Raw genomic sequence first — 14,271 nt, 5'->3', positions numbered from 1 at the left:
GGACGTCCGTTAGCATGTTCGCTATCATTTCCCAGATTTTAACGACAAAATATTTCTTATCCCAGGAAAAAAGCCGGGGGAATCTAAAGCTGAAAAATTGATACTATTTCCTAAGCACTGTGCAAATTAATCACATTTTGCTAAATTAAAACTTTTTTAAATTGACCGACAAAAAAAGTGTGTGGGGACGTCCTTTAGCATGTTCGCTATTATTTCCGAAATTTTTAAGACAAAATATTTATTATTCTAGAAAAAAAAGCCGGGGGAATCTAAAACTGGTAAAATCGACAATTTTCTAAGTATCACATGCCCTTAATAGAAAATTGCATTTTTTGATTAACTTTTTGGTTCAACATTCAACTCTTTTATTGAAAGTTTGTCTTTTTCATTTTAAAGTTTACCTGCTTTAACAGAAATTAAATCTTTTTTTGATAAAAATGCAACGGTTTGGTTAGAAATTAAGCTATTATACTATTTTCTTAAAAACTTAACTATTTCATAGAAAATTTACTTTTTGTTTAAAATTTATATTTTAGTGTGGAAAAATGAATTGAAATATTTTCTGGATGAAAGTTCCACTTATAAAAAAAATTTGTTTTTTAATACAAATTCATCTGTTTTAGTACAAAATTGATCTTTTTTGTATAAAATGCAACTATTTGGTAGAGTATTTAATTATTTGCTTAAAATTTCATCCTTTACGATAAAAAATTCATCTTTTTGGATTGAAAATTCAATTTTTTTTGTAGAAACTTACTTTTTTGTTACAAACATTAAAGATAAATTTTATATTTTTTGATAAACAAATGCCACTATTTGCTAGAGAGTTCAACAATTTTGTTAAAAAGTCATTCATTTTGGTTAAAAATTCGTCTTTTTGGATTCAAAATACAAATTTTTTGGTAGAAAATTATTTCTTGTTAAAAATTAATAGTTTAATCGTGAAGACTCGACTAAAATCTTTTTCAACAGAAAATTCAACTATTTTTGGGAAAATTTATCTTTTTGATTTGAAACCTCATCTGTTACAGAAGAAATTTCATGTTTTGTATGAAAATGCAACTTTTTGATCAAAACTTGTTCTTCTTTGCTTGATAATTTAACTAATTTGTTTGAATTTCTTTGTTAGGAAATCACTTTTTTTTGTTGTAGATTTATATTTTAAGTTGAAAATTTATCTCCTTGGTTCAAAGTTTGATTATCTTGTTTAAAATTAATCTTTTTTTTATTGAAAATTCAACTATATTTAAACTACATTGTGAAATATTTTTTTATGGAAGGCTTATCCCTGGTTGAAAATTTAAAAATTTAGAGGAAAATACTCATTTTTTTTGGTTTAGAATTCATTTTTAAACAGAAATTTTTAGTTTTCCATCTTTTAGGATTGATATTTTTTAGTTAAAAAATGCTTTTTTTTGTAAAAACAATGATTTTTTATTTTGAAACTTCCTTTTTTTGCGTAAAAATGCATCAGTTTTGGCGAAAATTAATTTTTTGTTGAACAGTTATATTTTTTGTTTGAAAATTAAATTTTTGTAAAGAAAATTTGTGTTCTGGTTTAAAGGTCCAATAATTTAAATAAACTTTTATTTATTTTTTGAGTGAAAAATCATTATTTGTTGGAAATTCGTCTTTTTTGTTTCAAAGTTCTTTTCTTTTGTTGTATAAATTTCATTGTTTTTTTATTAAAATATAAACTATGACAGTTTTTCGTTGGCAATTTGTCCTTTTAGGTTGAATATTCAACTCATATGTTGAAAATTCAATTATTTTGTTGAAAATTCCAGTATTTTGTTAAAGAGTTATCTTTTAAAGCAGAAAATACATTTTTTTAAAAAGAAATGATTACATTTGAAAATTTAAAATTTGTATATGAAACACTGTTTTATTCCGCTTATAAAATATTCTATGTTAAAAATATCATAAGATTAAAATGCTGATATTTGAATATTAATGACTTGAAATGAAATATTAGTCAACGAAAGATCAGAGAATTTTGAAAATGTCACGCGTCAAGTTTTCCGGGAGTGGGGTCTTCTTATTCTACTTCGTTCTATTTATTATAGAGTTTTAGTCTAACAGTGTTAAATAATTAATGAGCTACTGCTTTGCATATTTTAAATTCCTGAATATTTCTGATCTAGGAAAAAAGTTATATTCAACCGTTGATAGAACCTGAACAATAAAAATATTGTTGAAAATTCTAAATTCTTCAATTCTCTTAAATTCTTTTAAATTCTCCTAAATTCTGACATATTCCCGGTTATATAACCTGAACTTAAATTCTCAGGAATTTATGAACTCCATTTCAGAGACGCCACAACATGAAATACCTAAATAAGACCTAGACCAGCAAATAGTGGTGCCTCTACAGGTGTTTAGCCGTACTATAAAATCTTCTGAGATTAAGAAGGATAGCGTTAGTTCTCTCTCTCTTACACCAATCAGAGTTGTTAGTACGACCGCGTGCTTATAGAGGCGCCACAAACTGTTCGTCGGATCTAGGTTATAACATCTATGGTCTCTTTCCCCACGTGCGTTCTTATTGGTTTATTTTGAGGGACGCTTTCTCCCATTGGTTGATAGCCCTCGATGGAAATTCCGGATGAGTTTTCGAACCCGTCTTCTGCTAGCTTGGCCCCTTTGCGAGGCGCATATGGCCGCTCAGTGGTGGTGAAAATTCGGTGGAATTTGTGATTGCGAATTTTCGCGAAATTGCCATTCGAAAAGTCGCCAAGCGAAGGTCGATTTACGTCTCAAATAGTGGCGAGTCCACTAGGCAAGCGTAACTCACTTCGTCCGCGCTCATTCGAATGTTTCTACCCGTTCAATTTTGTGAACAATTCGCGAGTGAATTTCGTGCATCCTGCTCGTTCAAAAAGAAAATTGAGTCACTTCAGCACATCTCCTGACTGATTTTTGGGATCCAGTCACCGAAAACTTCCATCATTCCGCCAATAACCGAGTGCCGGCCCGCAGGGTGGCGATCATTTGACAAGGTAAGAAAAAAAAATAAAGATCTCGAAATATCTGAACGTCGCGGGGAATATGGCGGGCCGACCAGTTGGTAAATTCCAACTGCAAGCTATAGTTTAGCGTATTTAGTGATGAATCATTCGATTCAAACTCGTATCTGATTGTTGTGCTCTCTCAGAAGTTTAAAAATTGAGCCAATTTGGGCTGACTTCTTTTTATGAAGGCTTTTTATTATTGGAGTGAAGCTTTTTCTATTATATCTGAGACTGAAAATTTCTTTCAAGGATTTTTTCTGTAAAAATTGCAAAGTCATTTGCGTATTTGGAAGGAAAGCTGTGGTTGCAGCTGTTCGGAGGCTTAATGTGATTTTAAATTATTTTCATTAGTTTCTCATTCCGACCCGACATTACGGCAATTAGGGTTCATTATGACGCTGGCTATAATTAGACAAATCTTTTAACTTGACATGACTTAGTTTGCTCACTTCATTTTTTTTGTACTGTATTTTAACCAATTGAAATTTACGTGACAGATTTTTTTTAGAAACAGGGGAAACCCAAAAAATTGGAGTAATTTTTTTTACAGGGAATTTTTAAAAGTGTTTGATTCATCAATAGGTGGAATAAGTCGAACACGGTTGCGGCTAAAGAAATAAAGGATTAATCTACTCTGCTAATAAATGGGACGATTGAAAAATCCCGAAAATTAAAATTCATGAATTTAAACAATTAAAAAAAATGTAATATATATTATTTAAATTTTTTACTTTAATAATTTAATTAATTTTAGAAATGAAAATATTTGAATTGTTTAAATTCGGGAATTTTTCTATTCCGAAATTTTATTTTTCGAGTTTTTTCAGTGAATAATCACGAAAAAATAAAATTCTCCAATCGGGAAATTCCCGAATTTAAGAAATTAGAAGATCTAATAAAAATACAATATTCAACTACTTTTCTCCGAATTTTTCTGTTTTTGACGGTTTTTTAAATTATTGTTTGAATATAAATTGCAAGAATTGCAAAAAAAAAATTTTAGAGGAATAACGTGGGAAAAATTAAATTCCCGAATTGGAAAATTCTCGGATAATAAAGTTCCCGACAGAAAATTCCCGAATTCAAACCAAAAAAATCCTTTGATACATTATTTTTTAAAATGTTTTATTGTAACATACTTTTAGACGTAAAAATTTAATTAATTTTATAAATAAAAATATTTGAATTGTTTAAATTCGGAAATTTGCTGTCAGGAATTTTTCAAAAAAAAAAAAAGAAAAAAGAATTTCATTATTCTTTAATTATAGTACTAGTAATAATAATAATTTCAGAATAATCAAATTCCCGACAATTTATAATATTACTGGTTTTGAAAATTACGGGATAATAAAATTCCCGGCATTCTTTATATTTAAAATAACAATAATCCGGAAAAATAAAATTGCCGAATTATAAAATATAATAAAAGAAATTGATTTCACGCCAAATTTGTCATTCAAAAAACTTTTTTTTTTAATTTTAAAATTAAAAAAATGTTAAAAATATTTCATTATTGTATTTTTATTAAATTTATTATATTTGGTTAATTGCTTGAATTCGGAAATTTTATAATTCGAGAATTTCCTAGTTTGGATGTTTTATTATTGGGTAATTTTATTTACAATCCCGTCCTTTTTTTAAAAATAATTATTCATTCTTTTCCAGGAACTTTCTCGTTTTTTCGCTTAAATGCGAACTAAATAAATGAAAATTTTGTTTGGAAGTTAAACTCTTTTTAATTGAAAAGTTCATTATTATATTTTTGGTTTAGAATTTATATATTTTGGTTGAAAATTTAATATTTGTTATAAGATTGAACTATTTTGCTAAAAAATTCGTTTGTTTTTTATAGAAAATTAATTTTTTAAACTGGAAATTGAATTATTGCTTAAAAATTGTTAAAAATTCGTCTTCTATGGATAAAAAAGAACTTTTATGTTATAAATTCATATTTTCTGGTTGAACATTCAACTGTTTTGTATCAAATTCGTCTTTTTGGCTTGAAAATTCAACAATTTGATTGAAAAATCTAATATTTCGTTGAAGATTCGTATTTTTTTGGTTTAATTCAACTATTTTTGATTTTAAAATAATTATTTTTGTGTAATATCAACTATTATATTTTTCTTTGAGAATTCTTTTTTTTTTGTTTGTTAGAAATTCAAGCACTTTAATACAATTTAAACAAATTCAAAATTCATTTTATTGGTTGCCGATTGAACATATTCATTTTATCCTTTTTCGTTGAAAATTGATCTCTTTTAGTTGACAATTCGAATATGAGGTTAAAAATGGAATTATACTTAGTTCAAAATTAATTATTTTGGTGTAAAAATTAATTAATTTGTTAAAAATTAGGTTTTTTTTTGTTGTAAATATTTCGTTGAAAATTCAACTGATTTTTTAAAAGTTGCACTCTTGTTAAAAATTCATTTTGACGGTTAAAGATTAAATAATTTATTTAAAAATTTGTTTCCTTGTTGTTAAAAATTGATGTTATTAATTGAAAAGTTAATCCTTCCCTTTTTGAATGAAAATCGATCATGTTTAGTTGAAAAATCAACTATTTAATTTTTCATTTTTGATTCATATTATTTTGAATGAAAATTCAAATGTTTTTTTGAATTTCATTGTTAAAAATTCATTTTATTTTAAATGAAGATTGAACTATTTTGCTTCAAATTATTTTTTTCCTTGTTCAAAATTAATTTTCTTGACAGAAAAATAACTATTCTATTGTTGCCTGAATATTGTTGATTTTTAGTGGAAACTGCAGCTATTAAAATTTTCACCAAATGCAATGGTTTGGTTGACATTTTTTTTAAAGTTAATCTTTTTGGTTGAAAATTCAATTTTTTTTTATAGAGAAAATTCGTCTTTCTTGATAAAGTAGTTTTCTATGATTTTAAAAATTAAAAAAATTTAAAGTAATTATTTTAACAATAGTTTTTGTAATTGAATTTTGCTTTACTGTCTCATTTTACCAAGTAAAAAAAGTTGAATTTTAATAAATCATTGCTTTTTTTCAGAGCGAAAATTTCCTAAAACTTTACTGTTTCCAATTTTAAAAACAAGTAAATTTACTTTTAAAATTAAAAACAGTAGAATCGTAGATAGCGTTTTTCCCCCAAAAATAAGCTATTGCTTAATATCAATTTTGTTTTCAAAAATTGGCAAGAGGAAATTTGGCAGAATTAAAAAAATATATTGGAAGTCCATTTTTGCAAAAAAAAAATCTTATTGTTTTAATTACCGTTGTCATCGGATAATTATAGTTTGGAATCACTTCATTGTTTCATTTTTAGTGAAATTCACAACTCAGTTTTTTGCAAAATTATGTAAAAATCTATATTTTTTTAATCTTAATTTTTTCCTGTAAAGAATTTAAATTTGAAATTGTTTAATTTGAATTCTTCAATAAAAAACACTTTGTATTAAATATTGAAAGATCGCTCAATCAAAAATTTTAAGACTGGGTCTTTTATAATTGATTAATAACGCAAAAGAAAATGCGATTGAATTCAATTGATTGAAATTAAATTGTTTTGAATTGCGAGATAGCAGTTGTCAGCAATCAGGGAAAAATTATTGTTCTGTCGGTAATAATGTGACCTTATGTCACGTTGTGTTTACATTTAATTTAAATAATCGTTGTTATTAATCTCTTAGAAAAGAGAATTCTTATATCACAGAAATATTTCGGTGGTATAAAGAAAATACAGTCGAGAATAATTCCTGTAAATCCAAAAACCCTGAGAAATTATCGAAAAAAAAATTTAATTCGCTTTTAAAAAATCAGATTTTAGGTCTTTTGTTATAAAGAAAAATAAAAAATGACGCATAATAAATTAATTTTTTTAGCTTTAAAGCTGATATATTTAGTTGTAAATGCAACTGTTTGGTTAAAAATTAATTATGTTTTTTCTTGAAAACTTAATTATTTTGTTGAAAATTTGTTTATTTGGATAAAAAATTTGGCCTCTTGGATTGAAATTTCATCTTTTTTTTTGAAAATTCAACTTTTCTGAAAACTAAATTATTTGGTTTAAAATAAAACTGTTTTTTGTTGAAATTTAATCTTTTTTATTCTATTTTCTGGTTAAAAGTTGAACTAGTTTGTTAAAAAATTATATTTTGTTTAGATTTGGCTCTTCAGTATAATTTTCAGTGTACAATTTAATTTAAATTCTTAACTTAAAAATTGCACTGTTTTATTTTTGATTAGAAATTTATCCTATGTAACATATATACAAAATCTTATGTTTTCATTATTTTTCATTATAATTCTTCATTATTTATTTATTGTCTTTATCATTTTTCATTATTTCACTTCAATTAAATCATAATTTAGTATCAATTTTTTTTTGTTTATTTAGAAATTAAACTAGTTGTTTGAAAATTTATGTACTTTGTGAAAGATGCGGCTTTTTTGTCGAAAATTTATCTTTTTGTTATAAAATTCAACTATTCCAGATAAAAGTTTCTAATTTTAGTAGAAAATTCATCAGTTTGTTTGAAAATTAATTCCTTTAACTTTTCTTGTTCAAAATTCAACAATTTGGATGGAAATTTGTTGTGTTTTTAAATTAAAAATTCATCTAAGTTGAAAATATATATTTTTTTTGTAGACAATTATCTTTTTCTTTGAAATGAAGAATATGAAGAAAAATAAAAATGACGTAATTTAATTGAAACCTAAAATGTTTTTAATTTAAGAGTGACAATTTTTATCAATACTTGAATTTGCATTTATTTTTTAATTTAATTAAATTGCAAAGTAAATGATTGAATAATACGAGTCGCAGATTACGAGGCATTTATTTCGTAATTTTGCGATCGTACGGTTTAGATAATTTCAACGATTATTATAGATTTTTAGAACCTTGAGACATATTTACCAGTTTGAAATCTTATTTTTTAATGTTTTACAAAATTCTTTTATGTAATTTAGATTATTGTTATCGTCTAATTGAGTTTTTTACGCAACTGGCAGACTTTAAAGTGGGCGGTTAGAGTGCTGAAATTAATTGAATCGTGAAAAGAAAATCGAAATTGATTGATGTCTTCTGTTCTTTCTCTTTTTTTTTCTTAAAAAAAAATAACATAAAAAATTTAGAGAAAATGGGGGATGTGAAGCTTAGTACTTTATGTTACATTGCATCATTGTTTAAATTCATAATTGAATAAATGTCTGGAAGAATCGTCTAGCGAATTAAAAAATAAATATGTTATGGCCAATCCTCATTTTCATAATTTTTTTTCGGTCATCATTTTTGGTTGAAAATTTGAATGCCTTTTTTTGGTTGAATTCGACTTTTTTTAAATTTCAATGAAAATCTTTTTGGACTGAAAATGAATAGTTTTTTTAAATTGAAAATCGATCTTTTCTCGTTAAAAATGTATTTCATTTGTTAAAAATTTGTTTGAATTTTCGGCAGAAAATAAATTGTTTTGGTTAAGAATTCATTCTGTTTGGTAGAAAATTGATCTGCTTTGGTTGAAGATTCAACGATTTTGTCGAAAATTGGTATTTTTGAGTTAAATTCAACTGTTTTTATTTGAATAAAAATCTTCCTCGGTTGAAAATTGATTTTTACTAGTTAAAAATAAATGTAATATTGTGAGAATTGGTCTTTTTGGATAAGAATTAATTCTGTTTGGTTAAAAATTAAACTATTGTGTCGAGAATTCGCTGTTTTTTTGTTTATTGAATTCTAATGTTTTTTTTTTTATGAATTGAAATCTTGCTTGGTTGAAAATTGATCTTTTCTAATTAAAAATAAAATATTTTTTAAACAATTAGTCTTTTTGTTAAAAATTAATCGGGTTTGGTTGAAGATTCTATTGTTTTGTCTTAAATTCGTATTTTTTGGTTGAATTCAATTTTTTATATTTAAATAAAAATCTTTCTTTGTTAAGAAATTAATCTTTTTGATTGAAAAATGATCTTTTTCAGTTAAAAATGTATTTAATTGGTTGAAAATTCTTTTTCTCGGTAGAAAATTGATGTTTTTGGTTAAGAATTCATTCATTTTTGCTTGAAAATTTATCTTTTCTAGATAGAAATAAATTTTATTTGTAGAAAATTCTTTCATCACATGAAAATTAATCTTTCTTGATAAAAATTGATTATGTTTGGTTGAAAATATAACTATTTTGTCGAGAATTCCTTTTTTTTAATTCGATTTTTTTTGATAAATTGAAATCTTATTTAGTTGAAAATTGATCTTGTCTAGTTAAAAATAAAGTATTTTTTTTTTGCAATTCGTCTTTTGATTGCAAAATAATCTGGTTTGGTTGAAGATTCATTTGTTTTGTCTTAAGTTTCTTCTTTTTGGTCGAATTCAACTTTTTTCTATTTAAATTTAAGTCTTTCTTGGCTGAAAATTAATAGTTTGTTAATTAAAAATTTATCTTTTCTAGTAAAAAATGTATGTAATTTGTTGAGAATTTGTCATCTGTAGAAAATTAATATTTCGGTAGAAGTTCATCTTTTCGGTAGAAGACGAATCTTTTTGGTTAAGAATTAATTCTGTTTGGTTGAAAATTGATCTAATTTAGTTGAAGATTCAACGATTTTGTCGAAAATTTGTATTTTTGGGTTGAATTCAACTGTTTTTTGTAGGAATTAAAATCTTTCTTGGTTAAAAATTTATATTTATGATTGAAAATTGATCTTTTCTAATTGAAAATAAAGTATGTTGTTGACATTTCGTCTTTCTTGATTGAAAATTAATATTTTCTTTAAAAAAAAACAACATTTTTTCTAGTTAAAAATGTATGTAATTTGTACAAAATTCGTCTTTTCGGTAGAACATATTCGGTAGAAGATTCAACTATTTTGTCGAAAATTTGTCTTTTTTTTATGGAATTCAGCTTATCTTTATAGTTAAAAATAAATGTATTTTGTTGTAAATTCGTCTTTGGTAAATTCGTTATTTGGTTAAAGATTCAGCTGTTTTTCAAAAATTCGTCTTTTTTTATTGAATCCAACTTATTTTTCGTTAAATTAAAATGTTTCTTGTTTAAAAATGTATATTTTTTATTGAAAATTGATCTTTTCTAGTTGCAAATAAAGTATTTTGTTAACATTTCGTCGTTTTTGGTTGAAAATTAATATTTTCTTTAAAAAAAAAAAGATTTTTTCCGGTTAAAAATGTATGTAATTTGTTGAAAATTCGCCTTTTTCGTAGAAAATTACTCTTTTTGGTTAATAATTAATCATTTTTGTTTCAAAATTTATCTGGTTTGGTTGAAGATTCAATTATTTTGTTTTGAAAATTTGTCCTTTTTGGTGGAATTCAGCTTTTTTTTTGTCAAATGAAAATCTTTCTTGTTTGAAAATCCATATTTTTTATTAATAACTTATCTTTATAGTAAAAAATAAACGTATTTTATTGGAAATTTGTCTTTTTGGTAGAAAATTATTCTTTTTGGTTAAGAATTTATTCTTTTTTGTGAAAAACTGATCTTGTTTAGTTGCAAATTCAACTGTTTTGTCGATAATTCTTTTTTTTTTGGTTTAAATCAAAATATTTCTTGTCGAGAAATGTGTATTTTTCATTGAAGGCTTTTCTTTTCTAGTTAAAAATAAATGTCTTTTTTTTGGAAATTCGTCTTTTTGACTGAAAATTGATATGGTTTGGTTAAAGTTTCAGCGATTTTGTCGAAATTTGTCTTTTTTTGTTGAAATCAACTTTTTTATTAAAATTAAAATCTTTCTTGGTTGAATATTGACCTTTCCTAGTGAAAAATTTATGCGATGTCTTCGAAAATTCGTCTTTTTGGTTAAGAATTCATCATTTTTTTGTTAAAAATTAATCTGATTTGGTTAAAGATCTAACTGTTTTTCAAAATTCGTCTTTTTTTGGTTGAATCCAGCTTCTTTTTTGCTAAATTAAAATCTTTCTTGGTTGAAAATTTTTATTTGAAAATTGATCTTTTCTAGTTGAAAATAAAGTATTTTCTTGACAATCCGTCTTTTTGGTTGCAAATTAATCTGGATTGATTGAAAATTCAACTGATTTGTTGAAAATTTTTGCTTTTCTTTTTATTGAATTCAATTTTTTCAATCTTTCTTGGTTAAAAATAATATTTTCGATTATAGGAAGATTTTATCTTGCTAAAAATGTTTGTAATTTGTTGAAAACTCGTCTTTTCGGTAGAAAATTATTCTATTTGGTTAATAATTCATCCTTTTTGTTTAAAAATTCATCTGGTTTGGTTGAAGATTAAACTATTTTGTGTCGAAAATTTGTCCTTTTTGGTAGAATTTAGCTCTTTTTTTTCGTTAAATGAAAATCTTTCTTGCTTGAACATTTATATTTTTAATTGAAAATTCATCTTTATCCCCCCAGTATGCCCTCAAAGGGCATACTGGGTATAAAACATCCAGCGACTTATGGGCACTTTAACAAAACGTACCAAATTCAAGAAAATGGAGCATATGGCGCCAGATTAACAAATGACATGAAAACCTATTTTTCTATGTCATTTTGACATGATACGCAAAGCACGGCGTTGTTTAATTTTTCATTGAATTGAAGCATTTATTTTTTAGAACAAAATACCTTCTTTGGAAAGAACACTATAAGACTAATTTTATTTTTGAAGCGCCGTTTCTCGGAAGTATTCAAGTAAAGATTTAAGTAAAATTTCGAACAGGATTTTTTAACTACTTTAAATTTCAAAAACTGTTGTGAAACCTCTTTCTCTTTAAACTAGACAGATTAAGCATCATTAATTGATTTTCTTGTAAAGAATTATCCAATACCGTCGGCACAGCACACGTTTGAATACTCTTGGGTGTTAAACACCCAGTATGCCCTTTATGTAATTTTACGGAACTGTGCCCTTTAAGGGTTAAATTACATTATTTATTGCAGGGAAATGTATATTTTTAATTGAAAATTTATTTTTTTCTAGTTAAAAATAAATTTTTTTTTGGAAATTCGTCTTTTTGGTGGAAAATTTATCTGTTTTGGGGGAAGATTCAATTTTTTTTTAAATTAGTCTTCTGGGATGAAGATTAATCTGTTTGGTTGAAAGTTCATCTGCTTTGGTAAAAGATTCATCTATCCTATATATAAAAACTCGCAACCTCCATTAGTAGCGCATGGGCGCTGAATCTTACAATGGTCAAGTTAATCACGTATTTTATGACGACTGGCGACATCTTTCTTCAACGTATAAAATCAGTCGAAATAAAAAACTAGATTTCTACTAAATAATTTGAAAATGTGTGTAACTAAAAAAATATCAAAAAAGCATTGCTGTTTTACGTCAAAATATTGTTTAATGTATTTCTATACCGCACTTCATCCTAAAAATATATTTTTATTTACAAAACGTCTATTAAGTTTTTAAAACTAATACAAAAAAAATGTTACGTAACTCCAGTTAGGGTGTGGGAAGGTAAAAGGGTTTAAAAAAACTTACGTAATATGTGAACAAGAATATAAGTGTTCAGAAAATTAAAAAAAAAGAAATTGTTATTACAAAATTGAGTAAATGATAAAAATGAGCATAAAAGTAAGCGCGCGCACATAATGGTCTAGTATTGTCGAAAATTCGTTTTTTTCTTTGTTGAAAATTGATCTTATCTTGTTAAAAATATATGTAATTTGTTGAAAATTCATCTGTTGGGTTGAAATATAATCTGGTATTGTGGAAGTTTGCACTGTTTTGTCGTAAACAAAATTTGCATTGAATTCAACTGGTTTTATAAATACTTTAATGATTTTATAAATATTTCCGAAAACTTTAAAGAATTCAAGGATTTCAAATACTTTGCCAAAATTTCAAAAGATTAAAAAAAATGTCAAGGATTTCAAAAATTTAAAAATATTCCTGAAGATTTTACAAAGACAACTTCTGTTCGCAAAAAATAAAGCATTTGTTAATTTTTCTTGATTATTAGATGTAAAAAAAAGTAGATCTGGGAACACTTGATTTCTTGACCAGGAAAATCTGGAAAAGATCTTGAATTTTGTTCCTAGAAATCGCTGGACACCCTGGTAATAACAAGGTCCATTCAAAGGTTAATATTGATTAGGAAGGGCATTTGGCTAATGATGAAGAACACTCTTGAAATTTTATAAACGTTATTTCATTCATGGCTTGAAAATATTTATTATCATTAACACCTTGCGAATATTTCCACGTATCTCACTCACGCAGCAGAAGAATGTAATTTCCTCATGTCATGCTCTTCGGAGTTTCATCAACGTCTAATAATTGATAAGGAATATGGCCACCAGTTGTCACGCTTTATTATAGAAAGTCAAGATAATAGTCTATACTTTGGCTCGAGTGTGAACAACTTTTACAAAACATAAACCCCATTTTTTTATCAAATTATTTCCTGATGAATATGACTATCTCGAAGAAACGAAATACTGATGATTCCTGCATTCAAGGAATTGTTGCTCGCAGTTGGAGAATATCGCTAATCAGGTGATAAAATGTTTTTACGATAGATGTTGCCTCTGTGTTCTACTATACGATATCTCATGAGCCATACCAGTAATTCCACTTTAAACTGGCAAATATTGGTTAGTGTACGTGTGCCTACAAAGAATATTTACGACTTTGTAATTATGATGTAGGAATTTAGAATTGTTTGAGTCAGAATGAAATATAAAAAATTCTGGATGATAAGAGTTCTCGGTAACCGTGGATTTTGGTTCGTTTGACGTAATTTGGTATTCTCTCGCCTGAAAATGTTGGCTTCTGTGGAAGCTTTGTTGCACCAGTTTGAGACATTTATCTGCGCATTAGCTTGTGCAATTATTATTGAACTGAATTTCTTTCTAAGTCTCAATTCTTTTCGATTCAGGTCAATTTCCTCATCTTTTGCGAGAAATATTATGAGTTAAAAATAAAATTGACAGGCTGATCAGTATGTTTGCTGAAGAATTGTAAAAAGGAAGTTTAGACGAGGATAATAAGTTGGATAAGTTCATTTACTCTGATTATATAATTTCTTGGAAGGAAATGAAGGAACTAGTGGTTAGGAATCTCAGTTTTTGGCTTTGCAAAATTTGCAGTAAATTTCTGGAATTACTGATTTTATAATTGGAAAATCAGTATTAAATAATAGGGTGGAGCTGAAAAGTTTCATTTTAGATAATGCCGGTAGGTTTCAAGGCGCAAAAATAAGTTTAAGGGCATGCGACACAGTGGAATTCCTACATTACCAACCTCTTTTTTCTATTGAACAAAATTTTTTTTTGAACCATAGAACTTTTTTTGTAAATCA

General features: G+C 26.0%; 1 protein-coding gene across 1 annotated transcript in view; it reads left to right on the top strand.

Annotated features, from left to right (window-relative positions):
* The first annotated feature begins 2,646 nt into the window (after positions 1–2,646).
* LOC117179149 (ornithine decarboxylase 1-like) overlaps positions 2,647–14,271 on the top strand; it is a 58,341-nt gene continuing 46,716 nt past the window's right edge. The window contains exon 1 of the mRNA XM_033370838.1: positions 2,647–2,999. The gene's annotated coding sequence lies outside the window, so the exon portion shown is untranslated. The remainder of the gene's footprint in view (positions 3,000–14,271) is intronic.

Source organism: Belonocnema kinseyi, chromosome 8 (genome assembly GCF_010883055.1).
Source record: "Belonocnema kinseyi isolate 2016_QV_RU_SX_M_011 chromosome 8, B_treatae_v1, whole genome shotgun sequence".
NCBI lineage: Eukaryota > Metazoa > Arthropoda > Insecta > Hymenoptera > Cynipidae > Belonocnema > Belonocnema kinseyi.
The sequence above is the reverse complement of the archived record's forward strand: the minus strand, read 5'-3'. Positions and strand labels throughout refer to the sequence as shown.